Source organism: Styela clava, chromosome 15 (genome assembly GCF_964204865.1).
Source record: "Styela clava chromosome 15, kaStyClav1.hap1.2, whole genome shotgun sequence".
NCBI lineage: Eukaryota > Metazoa > Chordata > Ascidiacea > Stolidobranchia > Styelidae > Styela > Styela clava.
The window spans coordinates 4,880,312-4,893,302 of record NC_135264.1 but is presented as its reverse complement, the minus strand read 5'-3'; positions in this window follow the sequence as shown (position 1 = coordinate 4,893,302).

The following is a 12,991-nucleotide window of genomic DNA, read 5'->3' as shown; positions in this document are numbered from 1 at the left end:
TCAAGCTAATTTTACAGTCCACTCTAACAAAACATATCTGCACTCTAATATCCGCTAAAAGGGCCAAGCACACTTGCAAAATATCAGCTTAGGGATATAACGTAGTACGATGGCCTATGTTGCACAACCCCTGTCTGATGTGAAAGGCATTTTTGCAAATATGAGTTATTTGAGGAAAATAACATTTGCATCTTTGTCAAGTAGGCTACCTCTATCCGAGGATAATATGCAGGAATCGAGTCTTCCTTCGTCCAATTTAAATATAATCCCAATGAGAATGTAGATGTGAAATGTTCTTCGATCAAATTCCTGACAGCGCATAGATGCTTTACGCCAGGAGTGGCCAACCTTTCACATACCATGCGCCACGTTTTAAACATAATGTTTCAGATGCGCCGTAAATCTCTTGTATTCCCACGCCTAATGTCCGCTTCTTGTTGAAATTATATAAATTTATAATACACACACATATATACACACGTATATGTAGTTTTCACAATTTATAACTTCACATGAATAGAAATTGAGCAAGGAAGTATTATAAATAAAACTGATCAATTTTATTTAAGTACCGCCTTTATGAGACTTTTGCTGCTGTTTTACTTTCGCCATTTTTTTATTCTTGGAGTTAAGGTTGTTACTGGGAGGAGCAGTGCATTCTTCAAATTTAAATCTGTAAGTCTTGACCTTGCTTTGCTTTTAATTAGTTTCATGGCAGAAAATGTTTGTTCACATCTATATGTCGTTCCGAAACGACATATAAAACCCTGGGCAAATTCTAATCGATTCTAATTGGCCTTTGCTAATCAGCTGTTTGGCCTAGCGTCGCGTGATTTTACTCCAGGCTTCTTCGAGATTAGTACTTGCGTCACAGCAAGCGATTTTACGCTTCGCTTTTGTTGACAACGATCATTTGCAGTTTGGATGAAAAAGGTGGTATTTAGGGGTCATTTTCAGCATGTTGTGAGTTGATTTATAATAAATTTTTTAGGCTTGGGCAATTCAACTGGTTGTTCAATGGTTATTGGGAGATATTTGGGAAGTCTGGGCAATAAAAAATTCATGTTTCAAGCTGATAAATGAGGATTTTCTATTTTTCCAGAAGTTCTGAACTTTTTACTTCAGTAGGGAAAAAATAGTAAATTTTACTAATTTTTGCTAAAAGTCTAGAATGAATGTCATAAAGTCCGTCCAAAAGCTAACGTCGATAATCGCCTGTTGTTTCTAATTCCAACAAGCCGTAAGGGGCGACGTGGAGTAAGGAGAATAGATTTTAGGTACAATCAAAAGTCACCATGTAAATCGCAAAAAAACGGCTTGGCGTGGAGAAGCCAAGTGCAATTAACAATTTTGGCATGAAAAGGGTTAAAGATTCAATGCGCCACCTCTAATCATGCAATGCGCCACGTTTGGCGCATGCGCCATAGGTTGGCCATCCCTGCTTTACGCTTAGAAGTTTGTAAGTGAAATTTGTTATTGACGCCATAATATAGATTTATCATAAAGTAAAAAGTTACAAACAATTGCTAAAATTTGTCTTCATTAGAAAATTTGGATGAAATGGATAATATAACAGTCTGTCAACAATAATATGCGTATATAATAAATATCACATATTTATATATATATATATATATGTTATTTTCAATATTGATATTATCTAATAACTTTCTCAAGCTAATTTTACAGTCCACCCTAACAAAACATATCTGCACTCTAATATCCGCTAAAAGGGCCAAGCACACTTGCAAAATATCAGCTTAGGGATATAACGTAGTACGATGGCCTATGTTGCACAACCCCTGTCTGATGTGAAAGGCATTTTTGTTTAGTTTCTTCTGATAAAGAGACAAGACATGCTGCAGTCAGATTTCCCCGACCTCGCAATTGAGTGGTATACGCTCGTTTGTTATGTAAACAACTTGCTGGAGGCTATTAGTTGGCTACATACCGGTGAACTAACCGCAGTCTGGGGCTCTACTTTGATTCGAATACCTAATATAATTATTATAATACCGCTTATAATTTAAAAATAAAACTGGTATCTACTTTTGGGGGCTCTCGAAGTATGCGAACCAAGATGGCGGACATCGGAATGTAATATGTGTACTAGGTTAGAGTTAGGCCATAATTTTAGGTATAAATACTACGGGAGGCTCTTGGCTAGTCTTCGAAATGATAATAGGACTAAAATGAGGAAAATTGGAAAACAATTATCGCCTAACCCTAACCTGTTACCCTTGTTACGTTCCGATGTCCGCCATCTTGGTTCGCATAGTTCGGGAGCTCCTACTTTTGTCTATCGGAGTTTTTCTAGAACTAATTTTGGATTACGAAAACTAAAACAAAAGTCGATCAGACGAAATGACCATTGAGTTATCTGAATTTTGAAACATAATTAAAAACCTATAAATGGCACTCAAAACCATGAATACGAACCGATCCAATGTTTATAACCATGCTTGAAAAGCCTTACACAACATAACGGGCACATGATAATAATATTGCGGAGCAAGTACACGAGATAAAGGAAATGATGCCAATATTGATCTGCGGTGACACAACTGAGAAGTCCAAAGTCACGAGAAGTGCAAAGCCACGACCTGTCAACTGTAACTGACGACAGCATCGATCATGCTCATACATCTTGTGCAACTTCTATTTCACCAGTTACCTTATAGGGGTAATCGACCCTACTCTGCGTGTTCCCACCATGTTATAAAACACACGTTAACGGAGTGAAACGCCGATTTGCACTCCTTCAATAAGCAGACAATGGATTGTAATGCCAAATTCTTGTCAGATCGAATTCAATCCAAAAAAATATATTGAAATATATATACACTGAAACCTTACTACCATTTGTATACAGTTAAAATCCAAATCGGTAATAATGCGAAAATCATGAAAAACACCATATTCTCAACTCCCGAATGAGGGTCAAAAATCTGTGACAAATTGTTCGATATAAAGAAGGGTCGATAACAATAAAGCTTTACTAAGACTTGTCATTCGTTACGATAAATTATAAGCAAGTGAAATTAGGCACTAAAATGTCCGGCAGCAGACATTGCTCGGCGATGTAACAGGTTTTTTTGTAACAGCCAAACCCCAGGCAATTGTGCCATGTGGCGTATCTAGGGTGTGGAAGCCATGGCTCGTGCCATGGGCGCCGTTTGGACAGGGGCGCAAAAAAGGAGAAAAGTTTTAATCGTTAAATGTTTCAATAAAATAATTTCGAATTGGTAATACCTGAAACTCGTAGTTTTACTCAAATAATAACGTACAATTAACTCATTCCCATGAGAGTCATTATAAATTGTGAACTTACTATCAAGGGGGGCGCATCTTCAAATTTTGCCATGGGCGCAATTTTATGTAGATACGCCACTGATTGTGCCATATTGGATATGGCTCTGAAATAAGGAGCAGTAAATCATCCGTAGTGTTATTGGCGATGTAAATTTTAAGCTTGTATAGTATTCGAACCGACTTGGATAATTTAACGGCCAATTTGGATAAGTGAACATCTCATTTCATTTTGCTACCTATGTGTACGCCAAGATATTTATAGGAATAAACATTTTTGAGTTTTTTATCATTAATTTGGATTGCGATACCATTTTCAGATTTGCGTTGGTGTGGTTATTGAACCTCATCCAATTAGATATTTTCGCAATTTCAGAATTCACTCTAAATAGGATGGCTGCACAAGATTTGTCGCTGTAAAAGAGATTAGTATCTTCAGTAATCAATTTGGAAAAGAATGAAGAGAGATAAGATATGTCGTTAATATATACTAAAATAAGCAGTGGATCCAAACAACTACCTTGAGGAACTCCGTGAGTCACTGGTAAGGGAGAGGAAGAATACGACCCCACTTGAACATACTGAAATATATTACTTAAACAACTATAAATTAATTTGTTCGCTATACCCCTAATACCGAAGTGTCTCAACTTGTAAACTGGGATGCAATGATTTACGGTATCGAAGGCCTTCCTTAGATCTCAAAATGTTGCAGTTTCAAACATTATCCTTTCTAGTTTATCATAGATATATGATATTGAATCCAAAATAGCATGCGATGTAGATAGATTACTTATTAAACCAATTTGAGATATATTTATTACATCATGTTTTATAAAAACATTAGTAAGCCGCTTATAAATCAAACGCTCAAATATTTTTCCTATTCGTTAAAAGTATCGAATTTGGTCTGTAATTTGACACAAGTTTTTTATTGCCAGATTTGAAAAGGGGAATCACCCGAGAGCAAGGTGTGCAATCACACATGCAGGAAAAATTTCGAACAAAATTGAACAATTGAAAAATTCAACTGAACATTGCACACGGAGATCAGCAACTGATTTAAGAAAGCGTGCTGGAATGTTGTTTGGACCAACTTGCCTTCCTGTCTTCCCTTTGTAGAAAAGTACTTATACTCCCTTTCAAAAAGTGGGATTTGAACATTTTATTTTTTAGGCGAATACCAGCACGCAACCCTTTGGTTAGCCATTACTTTCATCGTAGCCTTTTGAAAATTACTTGTGCAACTGTACGAAAGCAATCAATCGTAAATTTTGACATGTCCCTGGATATTTAAATATCATTTGAATGAGCTGGTTGACTCTCGTTTCTAATTAACTATTACAACAGTGTCATGATTTTTGATAGGACTTTTTGCTCATTACTGAACTTGAAAAATTCTCTACTATATTTCATGGAATCATTTCTATTTTAGATTGATCAAATTTTACTTTCTGTAAGACTGGTGAACCTGATGGTTTACCTGATCATCTACAACAGGGGTCGGCAAACTGCGGCCAGCGGGCTAAATGCGGCCCGCGAGCTAATTTATTGCGGCCCTCGAACGACCCAACATTTAATACATAAAACAAAAATTATTCCTAAATTTATTATTGTTTTTACACGGATTTATGTTTTAACAAGTGCTGGTGTACGGCGCTTGTTTCGTAATAAGTAGGGTCAGTTGTATGTCATTCGAGTTAATGTCGATTTATAAAATGTAAAATTGTCTGGGAAACGGAGGGAAGTTCGCGACAAAGGTCGAACATTCCAAAGTGCTTGGGCGAAAAATATTTTTTTTTCTTGCACACTTCAAAACCAGTTTGCTCGATATGCCCAGTCTGCATCGCAGATATTAGGGAATTTAATGTTAATCTCGTTACGAAACAGTACAAAACGTGTTATCTGCACGTTCGGAAGCTCATAGTGCTGGGAGCAGCTTTATCTTAAATGAATTACACTTGGAAGTTATAATAAATATGCCGAGTCAGCATCCTAGATATTAGGGGATTTTGACATTAAAGTTGCCATAAAAACACCATCCTTCACATTAATAATAATGAGTGAATAAAAACAATGTATTGTTGGTTAGTATATCAAAAGAGGCCACATACAAATCTCACTGCGGCAGGCTTTTAACGCAATAATAGAAGGTGTGAATGCGCCGTAATTTGAAGTTCATTGTGGCGATTCTTCGAAGGCGGAATTATACGGCCCGCGCGCTACCAAATAAGTTGATATTTGGCCCGCAAGTACATGAAGTTTGCCGACCACTGATCTACAAGATTTGATTACCTCGACTGAGGGATTTTCGGCTCACCAGTATTAACAATTTTTTTTTGCTGTGAGACTTTGAGGACATTTTTGTTGGTCTGGGTGGTAAACTCGCGCTTGACTTGGCTAGTGTATACTGGCAGGTAGAATTAGATCCGTCTGACAGAGAGAAATGTCTTCTCAGTCTCCCTGAAAAAGGACACTACCAATTTGTAGTCATGCCGTTTGGCCTGTCCAATGCGCTTGCAACGTTTGAGCGGATGATGGGCGGAAAAATCGGGATAGGTTGTTCAAATTATTTGGATGATGTTTCAGCCCTCGGATCTGATATTGACGCGCCGTTGAGCAGTTTGAAGAAAGTTCTCATTCAATTTCGCGGTGCTGGTTTGAAACTTAAATCGACAAAATGTCAGTTGTTCCATCGATCAGTAACCTACCTTGGATACAAAATTTCTTTCAAAAGAGTTTGCTGTGATCCTCACAATGTCGCAACAATAGTGGATTGGAAAACGCCTCAAGGAGTATCAGATCTTAGAATTTTTTTGGAAACTACCAACTATTATAGGCGTTATGTGCCTGGTTATGCCACCATAGCATCGTCTTTAGTTCGTTTGACTTGAAAGAACGTAAAACGTGGGTTGACTAACAGCAGCTCTTATTATGTAACTCTACCAGCAGCCCTTATTATGTAACTCGTTACTCTGCTAAATTTACACAAAACACTATAAAATTTGTGGGTGTGAAAGTATGGAATACGCTTCCTGATTCAATTAGTTCTATAAATTATATTCTATTCAAACAGGCATTAAAAAATCTTTACCTTGATGCTTATTTATGTCAGTAATTTGGCTTTTGTTAGGACTATCTGTTTCAGATTTGTGAAAAGATGAATACTGCAAAACCCCTATATTGACTTGCATTGTATTGTCTACCATGCTGCAATGCGAACGGCATTGTCAATATCACTATTCGTTGATGTATATTCTTGAATATCATGAGCATTCAGTCTTTTGCATGGTTATTAATTTGCTGTAGAACTGCAACTCGCATATACCGGTACTGGTATATATAAATCCTATACCTAAAACAAAAGCATATTTGATGATTAATTTCCTTCATTATGTATTAATAAATATAAATTATCCACTATTCTTTATTACTCTAATTGTTTCTAAAACTTCGAAATTACCCTCGTTCTGATGGACAAGTGGAAAAGTTCCATCGAACGATTTACCAAATGCTTAAGCCTATGATACACAATCCAGATCTTGCAATCAAAAATACAGGTTTGAATAAATTATGAATCAATGAATTCTCGGCAAAATTTAATAAAATGTCATATGAGTATATATGACAATAAAACAAGAGAGCAATTATCAAATACATGTTTGACCGGTACGATAAAACCTTACGTACTCCAGATCAGTGGTTCTCAAACCTTTCATGGTCCGTGGCACCCTTTCGGAGGCTTTTAGCACTCGTGGTTCCCCACTGTTCATCAATCCAAAAATACGAGCAAGGTACACATTACGCGCATTCGAAATCTAGTTCATTTTGATTTAATTTGGTAAAACTGAAGACAACGTAACTGTCATCCAATTGGTTTCTCCTGGGAATATTTGAAAATTTATTTTTCTGTGTCTATAACATTTTTACACGACTCGCAGTCTCGTGAAACTGCCGAAAGTATAATAGATCAACCCTTTTCTGAACGTTAGACGGCCTGTCAACCTACTACAAAAGTTAGTTTTCGCAGAGCACAGAGATAGCCTACTTGTAGTGGTATTTTAGTAGGTAGAAATCACATTATGATCAAATAATTTATACACAAGTGAAAACACCATGTGACTGGTAATAGCCCTTCAGTTATAGTGAAACTAAGAAAAACAATTTCCTTATAATTGGAAAAGTATGCAAACGAATTCGCATTAAAAACGATTTTGCACTTAGTATTGTGGTTTCCCTCCAAATTCTCTCCGCCCCCTCCAATTCCCTGTGTCCCATTAGGGGTGAAATATCGTGTCCCAAAGACCCACATGAGAAAATTTGAACAAATAAAAGTAATAACCATCTTGACGTACGAAAAATAGAAACTTGCTTGGTCATTTGCTTACAGTCAGGAGCTTTTTTCTTACAAAAATACCAACAATTTAGAAAATCGACCCATTCCAAGTCCAATAATAACTCAATGTCACGACAGTGAAGACTGTGAAAACCATCGACGAGCAATCAGAAGCTGCGTAATTTATTTATTATACTAACTGCAACATAGAACTACAATTTTTTAAAATATCACCAATTTTTGTAATGTTTTTTAATATCATTAAATATATAAGTAATACTTGGTAAGCGGAAACTTATAGATTAGAAGGGAGTTAAATATTGTAAAATATTGTATAATATTTAATCTGTATGAATGCTGAGATTGAAAACTATTAGGAAATTTCACAGCATCTGGAAGATAAAGAAATTAATCTTTTCTCACTGTCAGTAGGCTATATAGTAACAAATTCTTGTAAATATTCAATTCAATTTACATATATTAATAAAAATGTTTTCAAAAATATTTGACAATGGACGAGGCATTGGGTTTATTCTAAAACATAAAGATAATTCAACGTAAATGTTTTTTTTTCAATTATCGAAATGCAGTAAGCATAATTAAAAACACAATGTTCACTTTTGAGGCGGGAATGAGAAAAATACGTAGGCTATATTTTCTAATGCATTATTAAGTCGCACGCGGACTGGGCAAAATCACGAGTTAGCGTGGTTATGCCGTTCTCCATATAGAGCAGTGGTCAGCAAACTTTATGTACTTGCGGGCCAAATATACACATTTCCGGTAGCGCACGGGCCGCAATATTTCCGCCTTCGAACAATCACTACATTAAACTTCAAATAATAGTGCATTCGCACCTTCTATTGCTGTGTTAAAAGCCTGCAAGAATGAGGCGTATATGTGGCCTTTTATCATATCTTATCAAACAATACATCGTTTTTGTTTACTTATTATCAATGTAAAGGATGATGTTTCTATGGCACATTGCCCGCGGTCGTCCAAATGACGATCTGACAAGCGAGTACGAAATTTATTCTAAGTGTAATGCGTTTTAGATAAAGCATATTGAGCTTCCGAACGTGCAGATTACACGTTTTGCACTGTCGCTCAGATGACAAATTTTTGATGACACGTTTCATAACGAGTTTAACATTAATTCCCTTAATTAGTACCTGCGATGCTGACCGGGCATATCGAGCAAACTGGTTTTGGAATGCAAAAGAACGAAAAATGTTCTCGCGTCCAAGCACTTTGGAATGCTCCTACCCATAAGGAAGGGCGGAATCGGTATGGTCGACATGAAGCTAAAGTCATATGCATGCCTATTCCAGAAATTAGCAACTATCTACAATATTAAAGAACCAAGCAAATTCTGGCATTTCGAGGGTTTATACACTCTCGGTTTGAGGCTTGAAACAATAAAAAAATCTATATACTGCAACTCTTTTCCTCATGCGATTCAAATCGACGCCCACTGGCAACACATTTTGAACATTAACCAGATATTGAATTTAGAACCCGACGATTGGCAAGATTTGACATTGAGATCAATCTATCATAAACTACAAGATAGATTGTATGAAAACAATCAAGATAATACTGATTGGTTAAGAAAAACTATTTGAATTTAAACTATATAGAACCCAATTTAAAGTCACTTTTCACAAACCAAGAACGCGAAGTGTCGTATAGAATTAAACGCGACGCATATTTGTTGAGACATCGCAAATGGATTTACGGCCTGCTGAGAAACTTCGGAACCCCGCAGCTCCAAACACCAGCATGCAAACTCTATAAAAGAGCCGTCGATACAACTCCGCACATCTTTCTCTCGTGTCCTACGTATATAAAAATTCATAATTCCATCACCCGAAGTGTACAAGCCATAACCGGAAACTTGCTAAACATTGAACGACAAAATATTTTTTTAAATACATACGAGGGCCATAACAATACAGTGGTGATGGAAATTTTCGCAATTTAATACTGGAGATAATAAACCTAAAAATCCGTCTAGATAGGAACAATAGTTTCATAAATGCATGGGATATACAGGAAATACAAAATAAGGTTCTTAATAAATTCAAAAGCCATATTGATCAATTTGAATCAAACTTCATCGAAGTATACGACCTTAAATTCAACTGGAGAAATGCCATACCATCGCATGGAACAAATGTATTCTCTTAGAATTTTACCAAAATGTTCGACTCTCGTCGCAAACTTCCCTCCGTTTCCAAGACATTTTTAACTTTTTTTTTTAAAATTCAAAATCATCTCGAGCGACATACAACTGATGCTACTTATTACAAAACAAGTGCCGTACAGCTGCACTTGTTAACACATAAATCCGTGTAAAGACTAGTGTAGTAGAATAATAAATTTAGGATCAATTTTTTGTTGTATGTATTAAATGTCAGGTCGTTCGAGAGCCGCAACAAATTAGCTCGCGTGATCTCACTAAGTCAAAGTTTTAGCGATTAAAACTTGCACGTCATTTGGTGGTTTCATCCCCGAAAAAACTTTTTGCCCTGTGACGGGGTCGAGATAGTTTTTCAATTCAATGTGTCTGATTACTTCAAATCCGTCCATTTTCGAAGGTTCTTTCAGAGCTTTATTATATGTTTGACATGCTACAAGTTTCTCAATTCCCCTTTGTTTGGCAAGAACTGTAGATCTAAATTTCAAGAAAATAGTAAAGTTTTAATATCGATATGATGATAATAAGTTCAAAAAAAGTTGTATCACTATAAGTACATTCACTGATCTTACCTTTTTGTAAGTTCAGGCAATAGTCCTTTCCTTCTGTAACTTGGATGCACAGTTCCCATTCTCATCTCCCAAAATTTTTTGGTTTCAAGAATGTCAGATAATTGATTCATTCCAATTGCCACCATGAGCTTTACACATATAAACATATGTATTTTTTAATTTAATACATTAACGGGCAATATCGCAAAAGAAGATTCAAAGTAAATTGAAGTTAAAAATATATTTTCTACCCGATTTATAGTATCTGTCTTTTCACTGATATGTAGTGCTTTATCATATTTTATTCCTTCATTATCGTCGTGTTCCACATTGATGACAACTCCACGTAATTTAGCATCTTTATCACTGAATGCCCCGAGTGAATTTCCTTGGCTTAAGAAAAACTGAAATGAAATAGAGTATTATATTTATATAAAAGCACTCAATGTTCTCAAGACGAAAATATTTAGGAGATCAATTCATTGAACTAATTTGGTAAAATAAATACAGATTATTTTATTTTACTGATACTGGTATTAACAACGTAGTCGATAAATTAGCAAACAATTTATGTAGTATATATTCCATGTTTACCATGAATATATTGTGTAATTAACCTATCATAGAATAATAAATAAACGTATTAATATTAATTAATTGAAATTTTTACTTTGACTATTGCTCTTGCAGTTAGTTGCTCACCTAGTTCAATTAAATTTAATTTAAGAGAACTACTATTTAGTCTCTAGTTTTCTAAAGATTACAATAACAGGTGATTTATTATGAACTTTATGAAATTCTTTGGAGCAAAAATGAGGCTTGGACAGGTGAAGTAAAGACCCCGCATTTATTGTGGAATGTTTTCCCACTAACAGAAAATAGATAACTGTTCTTGCTAATGATATTCTAATCAGGCGCGCAGCCAGGATTTATAAAAGGGGGGGGTCAAAATTGGAAATTACGTCTGTAACAGTCACCGCGATCACGCGCTCGTTAATAGAGCCGCCTTTTCAGCTTCTGTTGCGTAAAATATTCAATTCATGACAACTACGAGATTCTAAAATGTCCTTACGTATATATTAATTTTATTGTCCCCAACGCAACTCGCGGTCTCGACTTTCTACGTCAAAATGAAAACATTACTGCCGTGGACATAAAACAATAAGATAAGCTGCCTGGTATATTTAATTTTGATACGTATTTTTGCAATCTTGTGACCTCGTTATTGCCGTTAGTAAAATCTCGATATCTGATACAAAATCACGTTTAGTACAATTTTACTTCATACAATGAAAATAGATAAAAAGTATAACAGTAAATAAAAAATACAAATTCACCGCCTCGAAATCCACGCCGAACAGTCGCCGCGATTACGTCACTTGTTAGAAGAGCCGACTTTTCTAACGAAAAATGATTTTTCTCTTGCGCAAGGTAACCAATTCATGACCGATAAGTGCATATTTAAAATGTCCTGCTTTATTAATTTAATTGTCTTCAATTTAACTTGCGGTTGCGCCGACAAAACAAGAGCCACTCTAAAACACCACGGAATTCCGCATAAAAATGTGTGGTAAACTGCCCTATTATATATTGTTTTGATCCGTATTTTTTCTATTTTGCAAATTCGACAAGTTTGAGATGTGCTTGTAACATTGACTCCGTTCAATCGCAATGCTGCCACTCCGATTATTTTTAAAGATAAAAGCTTTCGAAAAATCCGTAAATCTATTGTAAATCCTCATGGAGTAAAATTTATTTCAGTAGAATAAAAATTGATGGATATACTTCAGATTAATTATCTTATATATCATCACTAACGGAAAAAATCGCGTTTTCAACCTTGTTAATTAAAAACACTAAAATTTTCGACGACAATTGTAAAGTAATGGATCCCACCCACAATTAACCGTGTTTCGATTTTAATGGCGGTATGTTCCTAAACAGCGAGGAAACATAATGTGTGCCGTGAGCACACGAAATTTTGCGATTTTCAAAAGCGTTTTTAGATTAGAAAAGCGTTTTTAGACTGTCGCGGGACTCAACTAATCTTATAGCCTATTGTTTACGGTTTTGTTATCAGTATTTTATATTGTCGATTTTCAGTCAAATTTAGATCGCGGGTTTACTCCTTCATTTGTGTTTAGAACCTCGCCGCCGATGAACGTATAATAACTCTCACCGAATTCACAATTCCTTGCAAAGTACAAAAATAAAATATTCATCATGTTTATCGTGGCACAAATTTGTGATTTAGAGAGAATAAATACCGACGTAAAGACGTTTACGGCCTAAATAACACACTGATGAAAACAATCGGCGATTTTAGCAGAAGGCAATTGCACGCTTTTTCAGTTTTCACAATTCCGTGCGAGTACAAAAATAAAATAATTATAATTGTTCCCGTGGCACAAATTTGTGATTTAGAGAGAATAAATACCAACGAGAAGGCGATTACGTCCTAAATAACACACCGCCTTGATGAAAACATACGGCGGTTTTAGCAGAAAGCAATTGCACGCGTGATCGGCGACTTTTTCTGTTTTCAAAAAAATCCAAAAGGGGGGGGGGGGGGGGGGGCGGGGGTTCGTTCGAAAT